At 42.9% G+C, this 23,848-nt stretch overlaps 1 protein-coding gene across 1 annotated transcript in view; it reads left to right on the top strand.

The window, feature by feature from the left end:
- The first annotated feature begins 5,319 nt into the window (after nucleotides 1–5,319).
- Nucleotides 5,320–23,848, top strand: part of LOC110494387 (cyclin-dependent kinase 18) — a 60,108-nt gene continuing 41,579 nt past the window's right edge. Inside the window, exon 1 of the mRNA XM_036950442.1 lies at nucleotides 5,320–5,593. The gene's annotated coding sequence lies outside the window, so the exon portion shown is untranslated. The remainder of the gene's footprint in view (nucleotides 5,594–23,848) is intronic.

Here is a 23,848-nt window from a genome sequence, read left to right as displayed (position 1 = left end):
TATTTTCCTGCTGTAGCAAACTGGTTCAAATTAAGATCCTACATCTGTAATTAGTCTAGGCTGGAGGGTTCCTTCCTCTGCCTCTGCCTCTTCATGTGATGCTAATCATCTGCCCCTGCTTACCAAAAGTGTGTGTGTGTGTGTGTGTGTGTGTGTGTGTGTGTGTGTGTGTGTGTGTGTGTGTGTGTGTGTGAAGCAGGAGACAGTTAACTCTACTGTCTATGGTGAAATATAGTCAGTTGATGGCGAGACTCTCCTCCCACACTCAGAAGTCCTCTGAGTAATCCATGTGCAAACCACAATATTGCAGGCTAGTTTGCATTCATGTGTGCATGGTTGTGCATGGATGTGTGTGAGAACACACAGGAACGTGTGTGCAACAACCCATTCTGGTCTTGAAACTGTATCCATCCTACTGGACATCCTACTGGCTCTTTACAGGCTATCCAACTGGTCCAGTTGACTTGGTTGATTCAAAGTGTTGGATTCAGCTCCTGCATTGGGCACACACAGTATATTGATTATACAAATTTCTGTCGCCAAAATATGAGGACACAAACACGCACAGATTGTTCCCTCTCCTCTGCATATACCTGAGCAGAGAGAGAGAGAGAGAGAGAGAGAGACAGAGAGAGAGACAGAGAGACTCAGCTCCATGTCCTGTTCTCTGTTTGTTTATTTTAAAAAATGTACCCCTTTTTCGTGGTATCCAATTGGTAGTAGTTACAGTCTTGTCTCATCGCTGAAACTCCCGTACGGACTCAGGAGAGGCAAAGAGCCATGCGTCTTCCGAAACACAACCCAACCTAGCCGCACATCCAACCCGGAAGCCAGCCGCACCAATGTGTTGGAGCAAACACCGTACACCTGGCGACCTGGTCAGCGTGCACTGCGCCCGGCCCACCACAGGAGTTGCTAGTGTGTGATGAGACAAGGATATCCTTGCCGGCCAAACCCTCCCTGACCAGGACGACGCTGGGCCAATTGTGCGTCGCCCCATGGACCTCCCGGTCACGGCCGGCTGCGACAGAGCCTGGGCGCGAACCCAGAATCTCTGGTGGCGCAGCTAGCACAGCGATGCAGTGCCTTAGACCGCTGCGCCACCCAGGAGGCCCATCTCTGTTTGTTTATTAAATAGTAAACCCCCACTTTGATGCCAGCAGCTCCCTGGAATAGATTTACATTTACTGTTAAGTTCTTCTCCTAACCCAGCAGTGTGTTTCTGTATGTGTGTACACTCTGTAATGAAGGACACAGCCAATCTAATCAGTCTGAAGAATGTTCCAGGCTGAGCTCCTGGCAGTTGTTCCATGCTGGAATAGATTTACATTTTCTGTTATGTTCATCTCCTCATCCAGCACTGGATGTGTGTGTGTGTGTGTGTGTGTGTGTGTGTGTGTGTGTGTGTGTGTGTGTGAGAGAGAGACTACATTTCATTCATGTGTTTATTTGTGTTTCAATGGATTGTGCTGTTGTAAATACAGTATAAGACCACATTACTGATCCTAATTCTATTTTGTTATTTATATGAACTAACAATGGTGATTCTAAATAGAGAATATAATGGACTATTCTGGGATAGAGAGCTGCTTTAAGAGCTGACCTTCCGGCCCTAATAATTATGTCATGAGCATAACCTTCTTTCTGCACTAATGACGACCTTAGCATACAAGATGGATGGTTTTCTATAAGGTACATTATTATTTGTGTCAGTTCCATCAATATCAGGAAACTGAGACCATGAGATGACTTGGGTTTCCTAGGCTGTGCACACATCATATTTAATGCAAGATCATACCTGTGCTTTTAATTTGGCTGTGTCTCAAGTCAAATGACACCTTATTCCTAGGGGGAAGTAATGCACTATATGAGGTATGGCAGATTTTCCCTTTGTGACCCACTACCTGTGGTGGAAAGTTGTTTAAAAGGACACCTCCCCCAGAGAGGGTCAGATAGTCCCTGAATGAACAGAGAAGGTGTTGGGAGCTAAGGTTGCTGTGGAGGGTAAAATGAAATTAGGTCGTTGAGGAAGGTGAGGTAGCTGTGGAGGGTGAGGTGGCTGTGGAGGGTAAAATGAGATTAGGTCGTTGAGGAAGGTGAGGTAGCTGTGGAGGGTGAGGTGGCTGTGGAGGGTAAAATGAGATTAGGTCGTTGAGGAAGGTGAGGTAGCTGTGGAGGGTGAGGTGGCTGTGGAGGGTAAAATGAGATTAGGTCGTTGAGGAAGGTGAGGTAGCTGTGGAGGGTGAGGTGGCTGTGGAGGGTAAAATGAGATTAGGTCGTTGAGGAAGGTGAGGTAGCTGTGGAGGGTGAGGTGGCTGTGGAGGATAAAATGAGATTAGGTCGTTGAGGAAGGTGAGGTAGCTGTGGAGGGTGAGGTGGCTGTGGAGGGTAAAATGAGATTAGGTCGTTGAGGAAGGTGAGGTAGCTATGGAGGGTGAGGTAGCTGTGGAGGGTAAAATTAGATTAGATCGGTGAGGTAGCTATGGAGCGAGAGGTGGAAGGTGAGGTAGCTATGGAGCGAGAGGTGGAAGGTGAGGTAGCTATGGAGCGAGAGGTGGAAGGTGAGGTAGCTATGGAGCGAGAGGTGGAAGGTGAGGTAGCTATGGAGCGAGGGGTGGAAGGTGAGGTAGCTATGGAGCGAGAGGTGGAAGGTGAGGAAGTTATGGAGCGAGAGGTGGAAGGTGAGGTAGCTATGGAGCGAGAGGTGGAAGGTGAGGTAGCTATGGAGCGAGAGGTGGAAGGTGAGGAAGCTATGGAGCGAGAGGTGGAAGGTGAGGTAGCTATGGAGCAAGAGGTGGAAGGTGAGGTAATTGAGAGATGGTTGTGTTGATAATTCACCAGCAGAGGCGACGTAACAATGCACCAATGCAGATCAGTTATGTAGAACATGAAAACATAACAAAAATAGCCACTGACATACTTACTTACTGTAGGTAGACAGGAGAGGAGAGGAAGAAAACATCACTTCTGTCCCCCCCCTCTCTCTCTCCCTTCCTTCCAGACAGTCTTGCCTATGGGGACTGTTGCTAGTTACATTTTGAGGGATTTGTGTTAATTCCACTGCAAGCCAATAATACAATTAATCCTATAAGCATCCAATCATCAGCGGGCCTTTGTTACCCTACTTCCTGTTTTCTGGCCTCATTCCGGTCAGGAACTCTGATCCTGACATCTGAACCCTCAGCACCATTGCCATCAGTTACAAAACAATCTTATGCACCGCAAAGACCACTGTTCACACCGGTACACCTCCATTGAGAGGTTCAACACGTCCCCGAGTTATTCAATACTTTCATGTCTGAATGTCTATTAAATGTTGTTGGTTGGTTGTCCAATAGACAGTACCAGGCGAATATAGACAGAGGCAGGCACAGAAGAGTAGTCCTGTGTTGGCATCAAACATCTGTGGCCATATGGGCATAACCATGCCAATGGAATGCAGACAAGCCTGAATCAGATGCTGGGAGTTTGTGTCTGTCTGAGGAATGTCCACTTCTATGTTAAAGCAACATGAGCTCTACAGATAACATTCAGAATTGTATTTTTCCTAGCTCTCCGTTCAAGGTCAGGTTTGGTGACCAAACGTTCAAGGTCAGGTTTGGTTCGGTTCTACAGAATGATTGTATGTCTCCTTTCAGTGGCCTTAAAAGTCATGACCACAATACAGTCTTACTGTCCTACCTAACAGCTCTCATGTATGACCATTCACATTAGCCAGCTGAGCTGAAGCCTAGATGTTAGGTTTTAAGGGTTAACCTGAGTATTCAGGTGTCAGGGAAGGTTACTCATAAGGTGAGGATTGCTCAGGGAACTACCCCTGCTACATTCACACGTCACTGAGTTCCCCACTCAATACTCATAGATGCTGACTCACACACAGTCACACACACACTGCTGAAATGGGCTGTAGTGGAGCCGGTCGAGAGTTTCAACTTCCTTGGTGTCCTCATCACCAGCGAACTATCATGGTCCAAACACACCAAGACCGTTGTGAAGAAGGCAAGACAAAACCTTTTCCCCCTCAGGAGACTGGAAAGATTTGGCATGGGTCCCCAGATCCTCAAAAAGTTCTACAGCTGCACCATTGAGAGCTGGTTGCATCACTGCCTGGTATGGCAACTGCTCGGCATCTGACCATATGGCGCTATAGAGGGTAGTGCGTACGGCCCAGTACATCACTGGGGCCAAGCTTCCTGCCATCCAGGATCTATATAATAGGCGTTGTCAGAGGAAAGCCCATAGAATTGTCAGACTCCAGTCACCCAAGACATAGACTGTTCTCTCTGCTCCCGCATGCCAAGACTAGGATCAAAAGGCTCCTTAACAGCTTCTACCCCCAAGCCATAAGACTGCTGCTGTTTATCATCTATACATAGTCACTTCACCCCTACCTACATGAACATGTTCACCCCTACCTACATCTAACCTGAACCCCCGCACACTGACTCGGTACCGGTAGCGGTACCCCCTGTATATAACCTCGTTGTTGTTATGCTAATGTCTTACTTTTATAATTTGTTTATTACATGTTTTACTTTAGTTTATTTGGTAAATATTTTCTTAACTCTTCTTGAACTCCACTGTTGGTTAAGGGCTCGTAAGTAAGCATTTCATTCTTCTTCTCTTCTAGATGCTATGTCATTACAACTATCCCCACTTCAAAAATGTGTATTTATTTTACCTTTATTTAAGGTAATTAAGAAGAAATTCTTATTTTCAATGGCGGCCTAGGAACAGTGGGTTAACTGGCCTAGTAACTGTGGGTTAACTGGTCTAGGAACAGTGGGTTAACTGGCCTAGTAACTGTGGGTTAACTGGTCTAGGAACAGTGGGTTAACTGGCCTAGTAACTGTGGGTTAACTGGTCTAGGAACAGTGGGTTAAACAACAACCTTGGGGATTTGAACTTGCAACCTTTCGGTTACCAGTCCAACACTCTAACCACTAGGCTACCCTGTCGCCCCGCCAGTCAATTGTCACCATGTTCGAATAGTTCTCTCTCCTGTCACACACACACACACGCACGCACGCACGCACGCACGCACGCACACACACACACACACACACACACACACACACACACACACACACACACACACACACACACACACACACACACACACACACACTAGGAGGCATATTGAATTAGCTGATTAAAGTAAGAATCATGTCAACACTGCAGGGCTGGCTGAGGAAGGCTTGTGCTATGCTGAGCTGTGATTGGCTGTTGCTATAACAATGAGGGAGGGGGAGAAAGAGGTAGGGGGGCGGAGAGAGAGGCTGATTATAAAACCCTCCATATAGCTCTCTTTTCCTCTGGGGATTTTCTCTTCAGGTTTTCTTTTTCTTTTTCCTTTTTTCAGGCAGCGGAGTGATTGCATGCAGGAGGACGGAGGGGTTGAGTCGTGCGCTGTCAGAGGGGAAGACTGGAGTTGTTGTCTCTCTCTACCATTCTCTCTCTGTTTCTCGCTCTGGTCTGCGTCTTCTGCCTGCTCCGTCAGAATAACATTAAGACACACCTGGGAAGTCTTTGGACACCGTGAACAGAAGGAGAGCGGCTTCTGTTTCCTTTAGCAGACGACCTCTTCACTCCTGTAAGTACAACTGTTGCTGCTCTCTGTCTTTATCCCTCCCTCACTCTAGATCTTTCTCTGTATATCTCTCTCTATGTCTCTCTCTCTCGCTCTCTTTCTATCTATTTCTGTCTCCTTACTTTGTCTTTCTATTTATCCCCCCTCTCTCTCACCCCTTCCCCCCTCCTCTATGTCTCTGTGATTGTGATGGTCTGGGACATGTCATCCTGACTATGATTGATCAGAACCAAAAAGGTGACATCAGGTTTAGACTGACCCTGGGACAGTTCTAAGGGCACCTTCTCTACTGTGCTATGGACCATGCTCTGTTTTTACATATCTGGAACTTTGTGTGTTTCAGTTAATCCTAGTCACTCTGTGTTTGACTCCCGCAGTATTTTATTGTCAGAAATATTATTGTGGGAAATGTGTGTGTGTGTGTGTGTGTGTGTGTGTATACAGTGAGTTCAAAAAGTTTTGGGACAGTGACACATTTTCTTTTTGGCTCTGTACTTGAGCACTTTGGAACGATACAATGACTATGATGATAAAGTGCAGACTGTCAGCTTTAATTTGAGGGTATTTTCAGCAATATCGGGAGAACTGTTTAGAAATTATAGCACTTTTTGTACATAGTCCCTTCATTTTTGGGGACCAAAGGTATTGTGTTCACTTACACAGTAAAGTACCAGTCAGAGGTTTGGACACATCTACTGAAGGGTTTTTCTTTATTATTCTACATTGTAGAAGAATAGTGAAGACATCAAAACTATGAAATAACACATGGAATCATGTAGTAACCAAGTGTTAAACAAATCAAAATATATTTTAGATTTTAGATTCTTCAAGGTAGCCACCATTAGCCTTAATGACAGCTTTGCACACTCTTGCCATTCTCTCAACCAGCTTCATGAGGTAGTCACCTGGAATGCATTTCAACAGGTGTGCCTTGTTAAAAGTGAATTTGTGGAATTTCTTTCCTTCTTAATGTGAGACTTACTTGGAAAACGAGCAACGGACATTAGACCAGTGGAAAACTGTCCTTTGGTCTGATGATTCCAAATTTGAGATTTTTGGTTCCAACTGCCGTGTCTTTGTTAGACGCAGAGTTGTAGTTCCCACTGTGAAGCATGGAGGAGGAGGTGTGATGGTGTGGGGGTGCTTTGCTGCTGACACTGTAGGTGATTTATTTAGAATTAAAGACACACTTAACCATCATGGCTACCACAGCATTCTGCAGAGATACGCCATCCCATCTGGTTTGCACTTATGGGACTAACATTCGTTTTTCAACAGGACAATGACCCAAAACACTCCTCCAGGCTGTGTAAGGGCTATTTAACCAAGAAGGAGAGTGATGGAGTGCTGCATCACATGACCTGGCCTCCACAAATACCCGACCTCAACCCAATTGAGATGGTTTGGGATGAGTTGGACCGCAGAGTGAAGGAAAAGCAGCCAACAAGTGCTCAGCATATGTGGGAACTCCTTCAAGACTGTTGGAAAAGCATTCCTCATGAAGCTCGTTGAGAGAATGCCAAGAGTGTGCAAAGCTGTCATCTAGGCAAAGGGTGGCTACTTTGAAGACTCTCAAATATAACATATATTTTGATTCGTTTAACTTTTTTGGTTACTACTTGATTCCATATGTTATTTCATAGTTGATGTTTTCACTATTATTCTACATGGTAGCAAATAGTAAAAATAATATATATTCATATAATATATATACTGAACAAAAATATAAACGAGACAATTTCAAAGATTTTACTGAGTTACAGTTCATGTAAGGAAATCAGTCAATTGAAATAAATTTAGTAGACCCTAATCTATGAATTTCACATGACTAAGCAGAGGCACAGCCATGGGTGTGCCTGGGAGGATATAGGCCTACCCACTGGGTGGGCCCCACAAAAGGGCTTTATTACAGACAGAAATACTCCTCAGTTTCATCAGCTGTCCGAGTGGCTGGTTTCAGACGATACCACAGGTGAAGAAGCCGGATGTGGAGGTCCTAGGCTGCATGGTTCCTGTGGTCTGCGGTTGTGAGGATGGATGGATGTACTGCCAAATTCTCTAAAACGACATTTGGTAGAGAAATTAACATTCATTCATATGGCAACAGCACTGGTGGACATTCCTGCAGTCAGCATTCCAATTGTACACTCCTTCAAAATGTGAGACATCTGTGGCATTGTGTTGTGTAACAAAACTGCACATTTTGGAGTGGCTTTTTATTGTCCCCAGCACACGGTGCACCTGTGTAATGATCATGCTGTTTAATCAGCTTCTTGATATGCCACACCTGTCAGGTGGATGGATTATCTTGGCAATGGAGAAATATTTACTAACAGGGATGTAAAACACATTTGTGACAGACCACCTCGATTAGGTCTTTTGTAGCAAAATTTGAAACTGTGTTTTTTACATTGGATAAAAGTAGAGACTACGCGCTAAAAAATGGTATATCTTACACTGCAGTTGAGGAACAATAGGAAAGTAATTCTGTTTTGAAAGTTCACGCGCCAAGTCTAGGTCCAAGAAGCTTCTAAACAGCTTCTACCCCCAAGCCATAAGACTCCTGATCATCTAGTCAAATGGCTACCCAGACTATTCACATTGCGCCCCTTCCCCTCTCCACACCACTGCCATTCTCTGTTGTTATGTATACATAGTCACTTTAATTAACTCTACCTACATGTACATACTACATACTAACCGGTGCCCCCGCACATAGACTCTGTACCGGCACCCCCCTGTATATATTGACTCTGTACCCCCCTGTACATATTGTTATTTTTTTACTGCTCCTCTTTAATTACTTGTTACTTTTATCTCTTATTCTTATCCATATTCTTTTAAACTGCACTGTCGGCTAGGGGCTCGTAAGTAAGCATTTCACCTGTTGTATTCGGCGCATGTGACTAATAAAATATTATTTGACGTGGTAAACACACACTATATCAAACAAAATCTATGTTTATTTGTCACATGCACAGGATACAGAAGGTGTAAACGGTGCACTGACATGGTTACTTGCATAGTAGCAATATCAAAACAGAAAGTGTCCAGATAAAACTATTTTATAATTATTAGATGACGGTTACCCGACACCCTTTCCTAAATTGATGGGTCATGTGATGGAAATGCGCTAACCACCCCCCAGCCACATCTAGCTGAGTGGATGGGTCACTATAGTCTAGACATGTACACATGTTCATGAAATACAATAGATGGACGTAATCACACCCAGACACACCTGGCTAATGTGATGGGTCATGTAATAATAGGGCCAAAGTGGAGTCTTTTGTTTAGATCAAAGAACCGGCATAATCAATGAACCAGCATAATCCAATCCCTGTAGTATGAATCTGCAGGTAGCTAAAGCTCCTGTTAAATTCAGGGCATCAATGTTGTTGAGAAAAGTAGCAAAACTTGTGTAGTTCTCGATGGCTAACGTTATATCTTTCAAAAACGGCACTGTAGAAAGTACTATCAACACGTACTGAACAGCTCATGTTACAGACAGAAGCGTGCTACAAGGCAGACCAACTCTCTAGGTTTATTCCTAGGTTCTGGCCTTTCTAGGGAGTTTTTCCTAGCCACTGTGCCTCTACACCTGCATTGCTTGCTCTTTGGGGTTTTAGGCTGGGTTTCTGTAAAGGACTTTGAGATATCAGTAGATGTAAGAAGGGCTTTAAAAATAAATTTGATTTGATTTGAATCCAAACTCATCTCCCGTCATGTCCAGCACATCCATTATCTCAGCCAATCATGGCTAGCAGGAAGGTTCCTGACATTTTCTGTGGCTAAACCAACTCATATTTTAGCAATTTATTTATATTTATGGATGGAATACAAGTTTGTTATTAAGGCTCGTGAAAGATCATCCAAAAGGCATTTCTGCCCCCCAAAAAGTAATTCTGCTTTGAAAGTTGACAAACTTGTAACCCCACTTTTGAGAAAATGGCCCTTGAATATTTTTGGTACACCTACTGGAGAGCTCTTCTTTGTCTACACACATTCAGCATTGTTCACACCCTCTTAAGCCAGCCCCACCTATCTCTTTAAAGGATTCACATGTGAGGTCAAATGCTAAACAGTGAGTAGTGTAGTAAAGAGTACGACTAGTTGGTAAAAGTAGTAGCCAGCAATAAAGAAAAATTCAAGGTAAACAGAAAGTGTCCAGATAAAAAATTTAAAATATTAGATGACACACTTGTCTAAATTGACGGGTCAAGTGAAAGAAATGCTATAACCCCCAGCCACATCTTGCTAAGTGGATGGGTCTCTACAGGAGGTGTAAACGATACAGCCAAATGGTTACTTGCATAGTAGCAATATCAGAAACAGTGTTAATATAAAGAAAAAAAGAACAAGTGTCAATGCCAGCAGAGAAAGAACAACATAATATACAGTATGTACAAGAACAATATCAGTGATAGATGGGGTAGTTATATGCATACAATCAGAGGTAAAGTGGCTGAGCAGCAGGATAAAAAAATAAATAGTAGCAGCAACGTATGGCGTGTGTGTGTTAGGAGTGAGTCATGTGAATAGAGGCACTGCAGATAGTGCTGCTGACTGAGAACTCGCCCCCAGTGAACTGGTACGTCCGAACCACAAATGAACAAGGGAGTCTACATTTGGAGAGCCTGTTTCTGTCCTGCCCTTGACTTTGGTGCAGGGCATGTGATGTCCATAGCATCTTCATCGCAAAATTCCCTGATCTTCTCAAAAATATAAGTTTGTCTAGCTTTTGTCCTGTCCAGGTGGTGCTTGTACAGGCAGACCATCTATGGGAGGAAGGATGTCAGCGTTGCGCAGCAGCTGAAACCTGGTCCCTTCTAAGTCCGAACCCTCCTTGGAAACAATAACATCAGGCTCCAGAGTATCGAAGCTGTAAAACAGGAAATGACAAAGAAAATGTAAGACATTACAACCTTGCATAACATCAATTCACCTCCAAAGTTTAGATACGAATAATAACCTCATACAATACAATGAAAATTATATTCACCTGAAGTCCTGGTACTGCTTGATCTGTGTCAGCAGCCTGAAGTACGGAGTCAGGTGTTGTTGCCAGCCATTACTTTCCACCAGCACCGTACCATCCTCCAGTCCAACCAGCTGTTGGATGTTGACCCCTGTCACAGTGCTGTCCTTCCTCAATGATCATGAGGAAGGTGAGGGATCAGCCCCGAACTACACGGCAGGACCTGGTCAATGACCTGAAGAGAGCTGGGACCACAGCCTCAAAGAAAACCATCAGTAACACACTACGCCGTCATGGATTAAAATCCTGCAGCGCACGCAAGGTCCCCCTGCTCAAACCAGTGCATGTCCAGGCCGGTCTGAAGTTTGCCAATGACCATCTGGATGATCCAGAGGAGGAATGGGAGAAGGTCATGTGGTCTGATGAGACAAAATATAGCTTTTTGGTCTAAACTCCACTAGCTGTGTTTGGAGGAAGAAGAAGCATGAGTACAACCCGAAGAACACCATCCCAACCGTGAAGCATGGAGGTGGAAACAAAATCATACAATGTTATTTTCTGGATATTTGTTTTAGATTCCGTCTCTCACAGTTGAAGTGTACCTATGATAAAAAAATACAGACCTCTACATGCTTTGTAAGTAGGAAAACCTGCAAAATTGGCAGTGTATCAAATAGTTGTTCTCCCCACTGTGTGTGTATATATATTGTGTGTGCATCTATCCATCTATGTCCTTAATCAGTATAAAGGAGGACATATTGCTTACTTGTTGAGCAAAATCAAAGCTGTAATACATCCTGATGTCTTTGCTTGTTGGTTCAGTAGGGACCCCCAGAGACAACTGCAGGTCTTGACAGGTGGTCTTGCAGTCAGCAACCATCTTCTGGTAGACAGACCGCTCACTCTGAACAAGTGCTTGCTTGGACCAGCTCTCTTTTTGATTGGAGGTGTTAGACCATTATCCTTGTATGACTGGTGGAGGAGAGTGAAGCATGTTCTACTGATGCTAAAAGACAAATTCCAGATACAAATATTTTAGCATTATTATACAATAGATAGCCGTAATCACCGTCAGACACACCTGGCTAACTTGATGGGCCATGACATCATCTGGCGAAGTGGAGTATTTTGTTTTAGACATGTAGCTAGCTAGCTAGCTAGCTAAACAATTAACCAAAATCCCAATCCATAGAGTACTAGCAATACAAACCGATTGTCATAGCTAGTTAAAGTTAACAAAATAGGTTCAATGGCAGCTAGTTAGCTAGCTAACATAAGGCTATAACTAGCAATGCAAATGGCTTTCTGAGATAATATTACTCCACAGATCATACACGTTATGTTAGCTAGCGAGCCAGCCACCTAACATCAGCTAGCTAGCTAACAGTAAGCTTTAACTTGCAATGAAACAACTTTCTGACAAAATTAGAAACGTGTAACATCTGAACCTGTAGCTGGACTCTTGCCCGTATACATGAATGAACTCTTCACGACAGACTGCAACCCCTTTCATTAAATAACACGTCCTGTGTCGTTTCCATTTTGTTTGTACAGCTTGCTTGGCTCATTGTGTCATGTCACTCTGGTTCACATTGTCTGATTCATTTTCAGAGTCAGAGAGAGCCTGCATGATTCGGTCGTCCTCCTGAAAGTAGTACATCACAACTTCTTCCCACTGATAGCGGGAAGCGCCTGATAAGCACCTAGACATATAGCGGCCTAGACATGTAGCGCTATCGACTAGCCTGATAGTTCAGGGCAGCAATGTTATTGAGAGCAGTAGCAACACATTTGCACTTCTCCATGGCTAACATTATATCTTTAGAAAAAACTGCAGTTGAAAGGATTATCTACTCATAACGAGCATCTCATTATATAGACAGAAGATGCTATACGGCAGACCAATCCGAAACTCATCTCCCGCCGTATCCAGCCCATTCATTATCTCAGCCAGTCATGGCTAGCGGAAAGGTTCTTGTCTTTTTCTGTGGCTAAACCAACTAGGCTTGTAATGTAACAACTTCACCCGTATTTACAGATGGCATACAGGTTTGGTATTAAGGCACATGAAAGTTCAAATGTTGAAGAAGGCATTTCTGCCAAAAAACACATTTTGATAAAAAAATAAATGTTTGAACGCCTCTCCTGTGAAGGTAATGACTTGCGACATATGCCTAGTTTGCTGAAATGAGTCACATTTGTGCATAACATTTGAGAGACATTTTTTGGGGGTTTGTTTGAAAACTTTCTGGGATCTTTTACTTCATCTCATGAAACAGTATATATACATACAGTACATACTAAGTCGTGGAGGCCATGGGTGTTCAGTGGCATGTGTATGATGTGCCACTCAAACCACCTCGCTGGCCGGATTGAATGGGCCTGCTGGCCGTATGTTTGACACCCCTGCTGTAGAGTGTGTGTGACGTGTGCATGCTGCCATGATTGGCTGCTCTGTGCCAGGAATGGAGTGTTCATTGGCTGTGTGTGTGTGAGTGTGTGTGTGTCATGTTGGGTTGTATGGGGCACATTACACTATTTACATAATTCACATCCTATTGTTGGCTCTGACTCATCGAACACCCCCAAACCCGTTTTTAATCATGTTAATATGAAGCAAGAGCCACAGCATAGAGAAACAATGGGCCTGGATTCATCAAAAAAATACCACGGATATAAATACACTCACTGGGAATACAATCAAGCCCAGATTTATACACACATGCTAAGCCACACACCAAGCTGGTATCATTGTGTGTGTGTTTCAGTTAAACTTCTCACCTCTCCCACTACAAGATGTCCAGGCTCGAAAGTGATTCTCTCTCTCTCTCTCTCACACACCAAGGGAGAGAGAGAGAGACTGATCTGTTTCCCAAAACCATCGTTATTAACACTCGTAATCTTTTATTTATTTATTTCCCCTTTATTTAACCAGGTAGGCTAGTTGAGAACAAGTTCTCATTTGCAACTGCGACCTGGCCAAGATAAAGCGTAGCAATTCGACACATACAACAACACAGAGTTACATAATAAACAAAACATACAGTCAATAATAGAGTAGAATAATATAATTTATGCTATGAAATCCTAAGATTTTATTAGGGCAATTCCCCCTCATATCAAATAGCTGGCAAAACAATCCAAGCAATGATGGCATGGCCTATGCCCCCATGGAGGCAGAGCTGCTGCTGCTAGCAGACACTAATGGGCAGAGACGTAAGTAACTGAACAGCTTGTTTTGAACTATATCTTTTTTCAACGGGAAAATGTACACATTTACCACACTTTTATGAGCATTTAAAACATAATGGTGGGGCGCCACCCTTAACACCCTAATTGGTGGGCTGCCGCTGATTTAAATACATACCATGTTCAATCAGTTTAGTTATATTTTGCTACTTGTAGGCTACTGTCTGTAATTTGTCTCAATATACTTCACGATGTGTAACAACATGTGCATAATAATGTGCCAAATCTTGATTTAGGGTAAGCATTAGAATAACCACCAATATTTGCAGCCATAGATGATATCTTTCCAGGAGATGATCCGTCATCAGTATTGTGGAATGATTCTAAAGTTAAGGTAAGCTTTCAATGGAGAAAGCTGACCCGAGCGCAGCTTGCCTTTCTTTTCATCCTATCAGCATCGACACATGCCTCAAAAACACATTTAGCGAACGTTCTCTCTCTGCGGTGTTTTGGGAAACGAATGTTACATTTTTGCCTGTTGTAGGAAAGATGCAGTGTTAAAACACTAGTAAGCCTAAGTTCAATCGCTATCGGGAAACCGGGCCCAGGTGTCTAAGCCAAGGTCAGTCTGACATTATCAACCAACTCAGTGGAACTGTGATCAAACACCATGCTAAATCCAGTGATCTCTCCCTCATTCTCCTGGGGGTGTGCTTGAGGTTAGAGGAGGAAGGGGAATACCTGCACACTGTTTAGATACAACAGAGACACTAATGCAGCTCAACAGGAACAGTCAGCACATATGAGCTTTCATGAAAGACACATAATAGCCTTAACCCTTACACCCCCTTAACCCCAGCTGCAGAACATCATGTGCTGCTCAGAGGCCCCGGCAGAGACAGCAGATCAGGTGTGCTGCTCATAACAACAGCCATGTAATTCACACAACCCTTGCAGTCTGCATGGGGTCAATTTTATTCCAGAACAATCAGTCATTTATACCTGAAAGCTACAGTGTTTTCACAGAAACCATCCGCCTGATGTCTTCTGCCTTGAGAAAAATATGTCTTAATCCGATAAGGTGTTTTTACATTTTCACATCCAGACACATAGTTGTTTATAGTAAGAGCTTCTAGTCTTCCAGCTTTATAGTCATGTTCAGTGACTTCTAATGAGATGCATACAGAAACTTATCTGAGGCAACAAATTATCCACAATGATCATTGCAGTGACTTCTTCATCTCTGGCACTCTTGCACAATCACACTTTTTGAAAATAAGGATGTTTGTGCTAATTGTCTCTTTCTGTTTTTTTCCCCTCTGAGTGGTGAAGTGAACTGATGAGACCTCTGCCTGCTGGTCTGGTAGACTGTATTCTAATCTGGCTGGCTGTTCTGAGGCAGTCTGATGAGGTGATTTTAGATAATTGCCAGCTTGGTTCTCCAGAAGCTAACTCCAGCTGGGTAAGAGCTCATTAAAGACACTGGTTGTGTCCGAATACGCATACTACATACTTAAACCGCGTACTATTTACTCATCATCGCACACTATTTATCACGTACTGTTTAGTCAAAAGTATGCAGTATGCCATGGCGGTAACGAAGTATGGGCTCCTGATTGGCTGAATAGGTGGGATTTTTCCAAATTCAACAAACATTTAGGAATGGATCTATAGGCCTACTCAGGTTGGTTATAGGCAGACTATCACATTCAACATACAGTGCCTTCAGAAGGTATTCATACCCCTTGACTTATGCCACATTCTGCTGTTATACTGCCTGAATTCAAAATGTATTAAATGGTTGTTTTTTCACCCATCTATAAACAGTACCCCATAATGACAAAGTGAAAACATGTTTATAGAAATGTTTGCATATTTATTGAAAATGAAATTCAGAAATATCTAATATATACTGAACAAAAATATAAATGCAATATGCAACAATTTCAAAGATTTTACTGAGTTACAGTTCATATATGGAAATCAGTAAATAAATTAATTAGGCCCTAATCTATGGATTTGACGTGACTGGGAATACAGATATGCATCTGTTGGTCACAGATAACTTTAAAAACAAAAGGTAGGGGTGTGGATCAGAAAACCAGTCAGTATTTGGTTTGACTGCCATTTGCTTCATGTAGCATGACACTCCTTCGCATAGAGTTGATCAGGCTGTTGATTGTGGCCTGTGGAATGTTGTCACTCCTCTTCAATGGCTGTGCAAAGTTGCTAGGTATTGGCTGGAACTGGAACATGCTGTCGTATATGAGTATTTACACCCCTGAGTCAATACATGTTAGAATCACCTTTGGCAGCGATTACAGCTGTTTAGTCTTTCTGGGTAAGTCTCTAAGAGCTTTGCACACCTGGATTGTACTACATTTGCACATTATTATTTAAAAAATGCTTCAAGCTCTGTCAAGTTAGTTGTTGATTATTGCTAGACTGCCATTTTCAAGTCTTCCTATAGATTTTCCAGTTGATTTAAATCAAAACTGTAACCAGGCCACTCAGGAACATTCAATGCTGTCTTGGTAAGCAATTTCAGTTATATTTGGCCATGTGTTTTGGGTTAATGTCCTGCTGAAAGGTGAATTTGTCTCCTAATGTCTGTTGGAAAGCAGATTGAACCAGGTATACCTCTAGGATTTTGCCTGTGCTTAGCTCTATTCCATTTATTTTTATCCTAGAAAACTCTCTAGTACTTGCAAATGACAAGCTTACCCATAACATGATGCAGCCACCACCATGCTTAAAATTATGAGGTGGTACTCAGTCATGTGTTGTGTTTGCCCCTAAACATGCCTCAAACATAACACTTTTGTATTGCACCCTCCATATGGAGCCTCCGACGACATTTTCTAATCAAGCATAAACTGTCTTTTAGCCCTAGCGCTGAAACCTGTAGTGGCGGTCACTCCTCAACCATGATATGAGTAATGTTGATTTTTTTTGGTCTGAGGCACAGACGTATGGGCGAAAGGCCAGCAGTCAGCGCTAACCTTCTCCGGCCTCTATTTCACACACACACACACACACACACACACACACACACACACACACACACACACACACACACACACACACAAACACAGTCTTGTATAACTAACACAATTCAGTCCCATTCAAAATTCTATTTTCCCTAAGTGTTAGGTTATTGATTGTGAGAGAGCTGGGGGACAGATCGTAATAGGCAATTTGAGAGTACTCTGACATAAGGGCCAGATAAAACCATCAACAGAGCCAATTCGTCACCACTCAGCTGTCCAGGATATGATTACTTCACTACAACTGATCACATTCAAATGGTCAGGCTGGTGACATCATCAATGACAATCAGTAGCGTTTAGATGGCCAGGCTTTGACATCATCAATGACAATCAGTACCGTTTAGATGGCCAGGCTGTGACATCATCAATGACAATCAGTAGCGTTTAGATGGCCAGGCTGTGACATCATCAATGACAATCAGTAGCGTTTAGATGGCCAGGCTGTGACATCATGAATACTTTATGAAAGAGAATTGTTCAGCTCACTTAAAGCATTCCCACTGCCAGCCATTGTTATATTTGGGTCATTCTTGATTTTTGTTTTTACCATTATGATAACATTATGCCACCAGTAGGAGTATTAACACAAATGATGGTAACACTAATGACACATTTTAGATAATTGAGGATTTTCTAAAATTGATGCCACATTCAGTATTCTCAAATCTAAGGCCATTTACCCTTTCAAAACCATTTCCTAAAGTGTTATGATTAATCCTTTTGCTCGTAATATAAATTTAAATTGAGTAACACCAATGACACTTTATTTAGACACCAAATTATCAATGGAATCCTAAAATGTATGACATGCTAAAGTGTATAAAACTTTGGGACACAATATGTTATGTTACTTGTTATGTGTGACAAAACTGCACATTTTAGAGTGGCCTGTTATTGTCCCCAGCACTAGCTGCACCTGTATAATGATCCTGCTGTTTAATCAGCTTCTTGATATACCATACCGGAGGAGGGGGATGGATTAACTTGGCAAAGTAGAAATGCTCACTAATAGGGATGTGAACAAATGTGTGCACTTTAGAGAAATAAGCTTTTGGTGTGTATGGACATTTTCTGGGGATCTTTTATTTCAGCTCATGAAACATGGGACCAACACTTTACATGTTGTGATTGTATTTTTGTTCAGTGTAATAGTGATTTGTATTGTAAGGGGGGGGCTTGCTGATGTGTAGTACCCAGTTTTGTGCTGTTTAGGAAAACTAAGAAAACTGATGCTGTACATGATGGAGACGGAATCAGACCTCGGAAGAAACTAACTTACAGTAATAACAGTGATCGCTGTAGGGGAGAGTGGGGAATGTTGAGCTATTTTATACATTCAGCATCACTACATCAAGGGAAATGTTGTATTATTTCTAACAAAGATATCTACATATATTTTAAAATGTTGTCTATCCCTGGAGGTAATCAGAATTCATGCTGTCCAAAAAAATTGTCCTCTTGGCACAACATACGCCGGATATGGGGTAAATTGAGCATAGGGACAGGACAAGTTGAGCCACCTTGGGGTAAGTGGGTGATGGTAGTTCAAAGTTGAATTCATAGAATGGGGGTGTGGTATATCTTAAATGTATGCCTACGTTCAGATATTTTATCTTTTGTCAATGTACCTATTCAGTGTCATTCAGTCCATTGTTTCATCCTTTGCTGCTGCTCCAATGGAGTTCTTCCCTTCTCTCACTTCCTTGGCTGCTCTCCCAAGAACCTCAAGGGGGCTAGACCTTTGCTTGTTTTACATTAAATGTACAGTTTAACACGGGGCATGATGATGGCTGCTCTGTAACAATACAATTGCACTTAACAAACAAAGTCTAACTTGAGTTCATGGCTCAACTTACCCCAAGGCAAACATTGACTATATTAGCCGACACAGCTACAATGATGCACTTTCATGCTAGGTTTAGGACCTCATATTGTAGCTTATCAGCTTACCAACTTATCAGCTTACCAACTGATCTACTTTGATTGAGATACAAGCATCATGAAACCTATAATGCAATAAATTCCTTTGACATTGTGAAAATAATTTTTGAAACTAACTTGATTACCACTTTTTCTATGTGGTTTCTTCTTTCAGACTCCAAGAAATTATGACCTCTTCCTAAATCGTTGGTCACATTAATAATTGTGTGTACGATTTCCTAGAAACAAAGGGTGGCTCAAATAACCCTTTGGCTCAACTTATCCCACTTTCCCCTAGTTGGAATGCAAGCACACTGCTGAACATAACACGGACACACGTACACAACATCATACCCAACTGTGTGTGTGTTGTGTGTGGGCTTCAGAGCCATACTACTCATGATGACATCCCTAACATGTTCTTATCTGCTCTCTCCTGTGTGTGGTGGGACAGACATATTGACAGATGTTGAATCTAAGGCCCTATTCCCACTATTGAATAATGCAAACAAACCATACTACACTCTTGAATAATGCAAGAATTCACAAGCATGTGCAGCCAATTAAAGGGGTTATCTCCTCGTCTGTAGGTTACACTCATTGCCTTTCAGCTTCAAGACAAAATTACAGTTGCTAATAGCCGTCTTCATCAAGTAACAATAGACTAGACTATTAACCCTCTCATACGAATATAAAAGTACAGTAAGCCTACCATACAACATTACAACAAACCCAAGCTTCCTTTTTATCAACATCATGCAAATCATTGTGGTAAAAGCAAAAATTGTGAGTATTAGTGAATTCATTGCCACAAGCTGTTTTATATGGAAGCTCATACCTGCCACACACAAAAAAATGTTTTACTCATGATTTGTCAACGTGCACAATTAGTCTGATCAACTGTAGCCTACTGTTAACCACAGCTGCAGGTAGTCTAGAGAAACCACCTGGACCTGGCCAGGGCAAACGTAACGTCACATTTTTATAGCCTAAGCTATGTATTTATAGCTTAAAATAAGCCCATTTATTTCTGTTCTGGAAAATGTGAACGTGATCAAATTTGGTTTATATTCAAACTTCGGCTGGCTAGGTTACATGGGCCTTTTAAATCCAAAATGATTGATTGACTGTATGAGTATATGTTTAAAGACAGATGCAAAGGCCTGAAACCCTGCAGACAGCGAGCTCAGCCCCGTTAGTTTTATTGTCCAATCGCAGTGGTTGTCTCTTTGTCTAAGTAAAGGGTTTGTTTTCGTCTTCACTAGGAGGAGCAGCAGGAGTTTTTCAAGACTCCTGAGCATAGTGAATGACACTCTGCAGTAATACCCTCTGCAGCCCACTGCGGTCAACACAGCCAAGGTTGACATCGGATGTTCCAGGTGCAATCACATCACATGCATCTGAACAGTACATGAACACACACACATACATACATATATACTTTTGCAGGCTCACAAACAGACATGCTCACACACATTTACAATATACACTTTTACAATATTTATACTTGCTAACATTGAGTGCACACAAAGCCCTTGTGATTACAAGCACAATATGACTATAAGCAAAAAGCAATTGACCAAACATGATAAGAAGTGTAACATAAATGACCTATAACATAAAGCTGTATGTTCAGGCCTGGAACACAATGTTGCACTCTGATGTTGACCCAGCAGTGAGATATTTGTTTTTCACTCAGGCACATGGTTTACAGTAGGCCTTCTATTCAGAAAGAGAGAGCAAGAGAGACAGATACACAACAGACCAGAGGGGGAGAGACAGCGAGGGAGGACAAGAGAGAGACCAAAGAAAGGAGCATTTGTTTTATTACGAAGCATCATAGCCGCTGGCGAGAAAAATACAAAAGGTCATCTTTATTATTGTCTCACCACGGTTTAGGAGAGAGGGATGGTTGGGGAGGAGGGAGAGAGCGGGGGAAAACTCCCACCATGCATGGTGCGTCTCTAGAGTGCATGAGACACGTGACACTGTGATGTTAGACACATGACAACAGTCCCCATGGAACATGACCAGAGGAGAAACAACACAGCTCTTCACCATTGTACTTGTTATCTACAGTCACACACAATTACCACAACAGCCCTTTAGAATTAGAACATTTCATTAAAAGCAAATCAGTGCTTCCAATTCTCTGTTTTCTTTGTGCATAATCATTGTTTTATGTTCTGAGAGTAGCCTGTCTTTTTTTCTCTTGCACCTGGAAATAACCAACTTTGTGCAGGACATCGCAGAGGCGGCATGTGTCTGTGTGAGCGCGTGTACATTGGTGCGTATGTGATCTGTACTCTGGTACATGGGGGACAGATGTTCAATGTTCCTGTGTGTGCCTTCTGTCTGCCGTCCATCTGCCGTCCTCTGGGGACATTCTCAGTTGGAGTGAGTTGTGCATGTTGCACATATGTGTAGAGACAGAGTGTCTTGTTTTCCTACCTTATCAGGACCCCAGTGTCCTAACAATTCAATTCAATTTTTGAAAAGTAAACTTTTATCATGTCCTGAATTTCCTGAATTTGTTCAAATGCTATTTTAAGCTTAACATTTTTAAGGTTAGGGTTAGAGTTAGGTTAAGGAAAATATGATTTATTAATTTTTTTTTACCCCTTTTTCTCCCCATTTTGTGGTATCCAATTGTTGTAGTAGCTACTATCTTGTCTCATCGGTACAACTCCCGTACGGGCCGGTTACGACAGAGCCTGGGCGCGAACCCAGGGACTCTGATGGCACAGCTGGCGCTGCAGTACAGCGCCCTTAACCACTGCACCACCCGGGAGGCCTGGAAAATATTATTTTTAATGGTCAAACATTTTTACTCTCCAAAAAGTCGTGAGATTTCATGAAAATAAAGGGAAATGTCTTCAGCATTTAACCCAATCCCTCTGAATCAGAGAGGTGCGGGGGGCTGTCTTAAATCAACATCCACGTCATCGTCGCCCGGGGAACAGTGAGTAAACTGCCTTGCTCAGGCATTAAACAACAGATTTTTAACTTGTCAGCTCGGGGATTCGATCCAGCAACCTTTTGGTTACTGGCACAACGCTCTAACCACTAGGCTCTCTGTGTGTGTGGCTATCGGCGGTTACACAGGCAGCACTTGAATGACCAGTCTTTCAGTGCGTGTGAACTGTTGGGGCGAGAGTTAATATGACCAAAGGCCCAGCGTGATCCTTACTACTGCGCAGCTAGGCACACACACACTGCAGAAGAACAGTCTGTCCGTAGTACAGTAGAAAGACACACACGCATTCATTATTCTTCCTGAATTTAATTTATAAAAATAAACACCAGTGCTCCATCTTTTCTCTTCTTCTCACACCCCCCTTGCATCACATGCCATTCCTGCTACATGTGCTTTCCATCTCTTTCTAAACTCCTCTCTCATTTTGCAGAATTCCTAGAATGGACAAAGTCCATCAAACCTTGTCAATGGAAACCCAATATGGCTGAGGTGGTATTTAGGATTGTGATGCATACTTGCCATGGGACATTGAACATCTATTTCAATTTTCTCATCCTCTCTTTTTCCAAGGAAATATCTGTCTGTGTGTGACTGTTGTCTCCTCTCTGGTGACCAGAGCTAATGTTATTATGTTGGAGTGGACAGAAGGTCTGCCAGGTTCATATGAAGTCATTTTAAAATCACACTCATCAGATTAGACTGCTGACACACTGGGTGGTAATGGCTTTTCCTACCACTCAGCCCAGAAACACATTTCAGCCTATTGCAGGCTAGTTCAGGTGTGTATGAGCCAGAGAAGGAAAGGCACAGAGAAAGGCACATAGAAAGGCACAGAGAAAGGGACAGAGAAAGGGACAGAGAAAGGGACAGAGAAAGGGACAGAGAAAGGGACAGAGAAAGGGACAGAGAAAGGGACAGAGATGAGAGAAAGCGATGAGAGATGAGTCAGAGAGATCAGGGTAGCACCATTAAGGCCGTCTGTGTCCAGGAATGATCAGAGGGAATGAACGGCTGGACTGAGCACCCCAATACGACCAGATGCTCTTTGATAGTGTGACACACACACACACACACAGGAGACTAATAGAGAGTAGGAGACCATAGAAACCAGCATTCACTGCTGCTCAGAAAAAGATGAGAGAATGATGAGGGAGCGAGAACGATTAGAGAGATGGCTAGAGAGAGATGTAATGAGTGTGAGGGGGGGGGGGGGGTATGGTTATATAAGGTATTGACACAGCAGTGTCTGGGTTGTGAACAAGAGGTGACTGTATTGATTAAATGCTATCCTGCTGTTTTTCTGCCTCATTATTCAATCCATCAGTGATCTGAGATTAGCATCAACAAAAGCCAGGGAACACCACACACAGAGACTGCATCTTTGTCTCGCTGTTCCTGACCTCAACCAAAGACCACAAACCAATCACTGGCTGTTCTGTTTGGTGTGGAAGGGCATCCAGTGCACATTAGGTAAGGGTACATTGGCTCAGCAGAGGTCCACCTGTGCAATGCGCTGGCAGGATGATACCATCCCTCACTTATACAATTTATTAATTTAGCAGATGCTCTTATCCAGAGAGATTTACAGTTAGCGCATTCATCTTAACATAGCTAGATGGGCCAACCACATTTTTCCTTAATAAAGTAGCTTTCAGCAAAGTCAGAGCTAGTACGGGGGGAAAAAAAGTCAAGTGCAAGAGTTGGTTCACAAAAGGCATTTGGGGGGGATTATTTAAGATGCTCTTGGGAAGAGGTAGGGTTACAGATGGTTCAACCATTGGGGTGCCAGGACAGAAAAGAGCTTGGACTGGGCTGAGGGGGAGCTGTCCTCCCGTAGGGGTGGGAGGGCCAAGAGACCAGAGGTGGCAGAACTGAGTGCTCGGGTTAGTGTGTAGGGTTTTGAGCATAGCCTGAAGGTAGGGAGGGGCAGGTCCTCTTGCTGCTCCGTAGGCAAGTGCCATGGTCTTGTAGTGGATGTGAGCTTCAACTGGAAACCAGTGGAGTGTGTGGAGGAGTGGGGTGACATGGCAGAACTTGGGAAGGTTGAACACCAAGTGGGCTGCAGCATTCTGCATAAGTTGTAGGGGTTTGATGGCACAAGCAGGGAGCCCAGCCATCAGCGCGTTTAAGTAGTCTAGACGGGA

The sequence above is a fragment of the Oncorhynchus mykiss genome, chromosome 17 (genome assembly GCF_013265735.2).
Source record: "Oncorhynchus mykiss isolate Arlee chromosome 17, USDA_OmykA_1.1, whole genome shotgun sequence".
NCBI classification, from domain to species: Eukaryota; Metazoa; Chordata; class Actinopteri; order Salmoniformes; family Salmonidae; genus Oncorhynchus; species Oncorhynchus mykiss.
The sequence above is the reverse complement of the archived record's forward strand: the minus strand, read 5'-3'. Positions and strand labels throughout refer to the sequence as shown.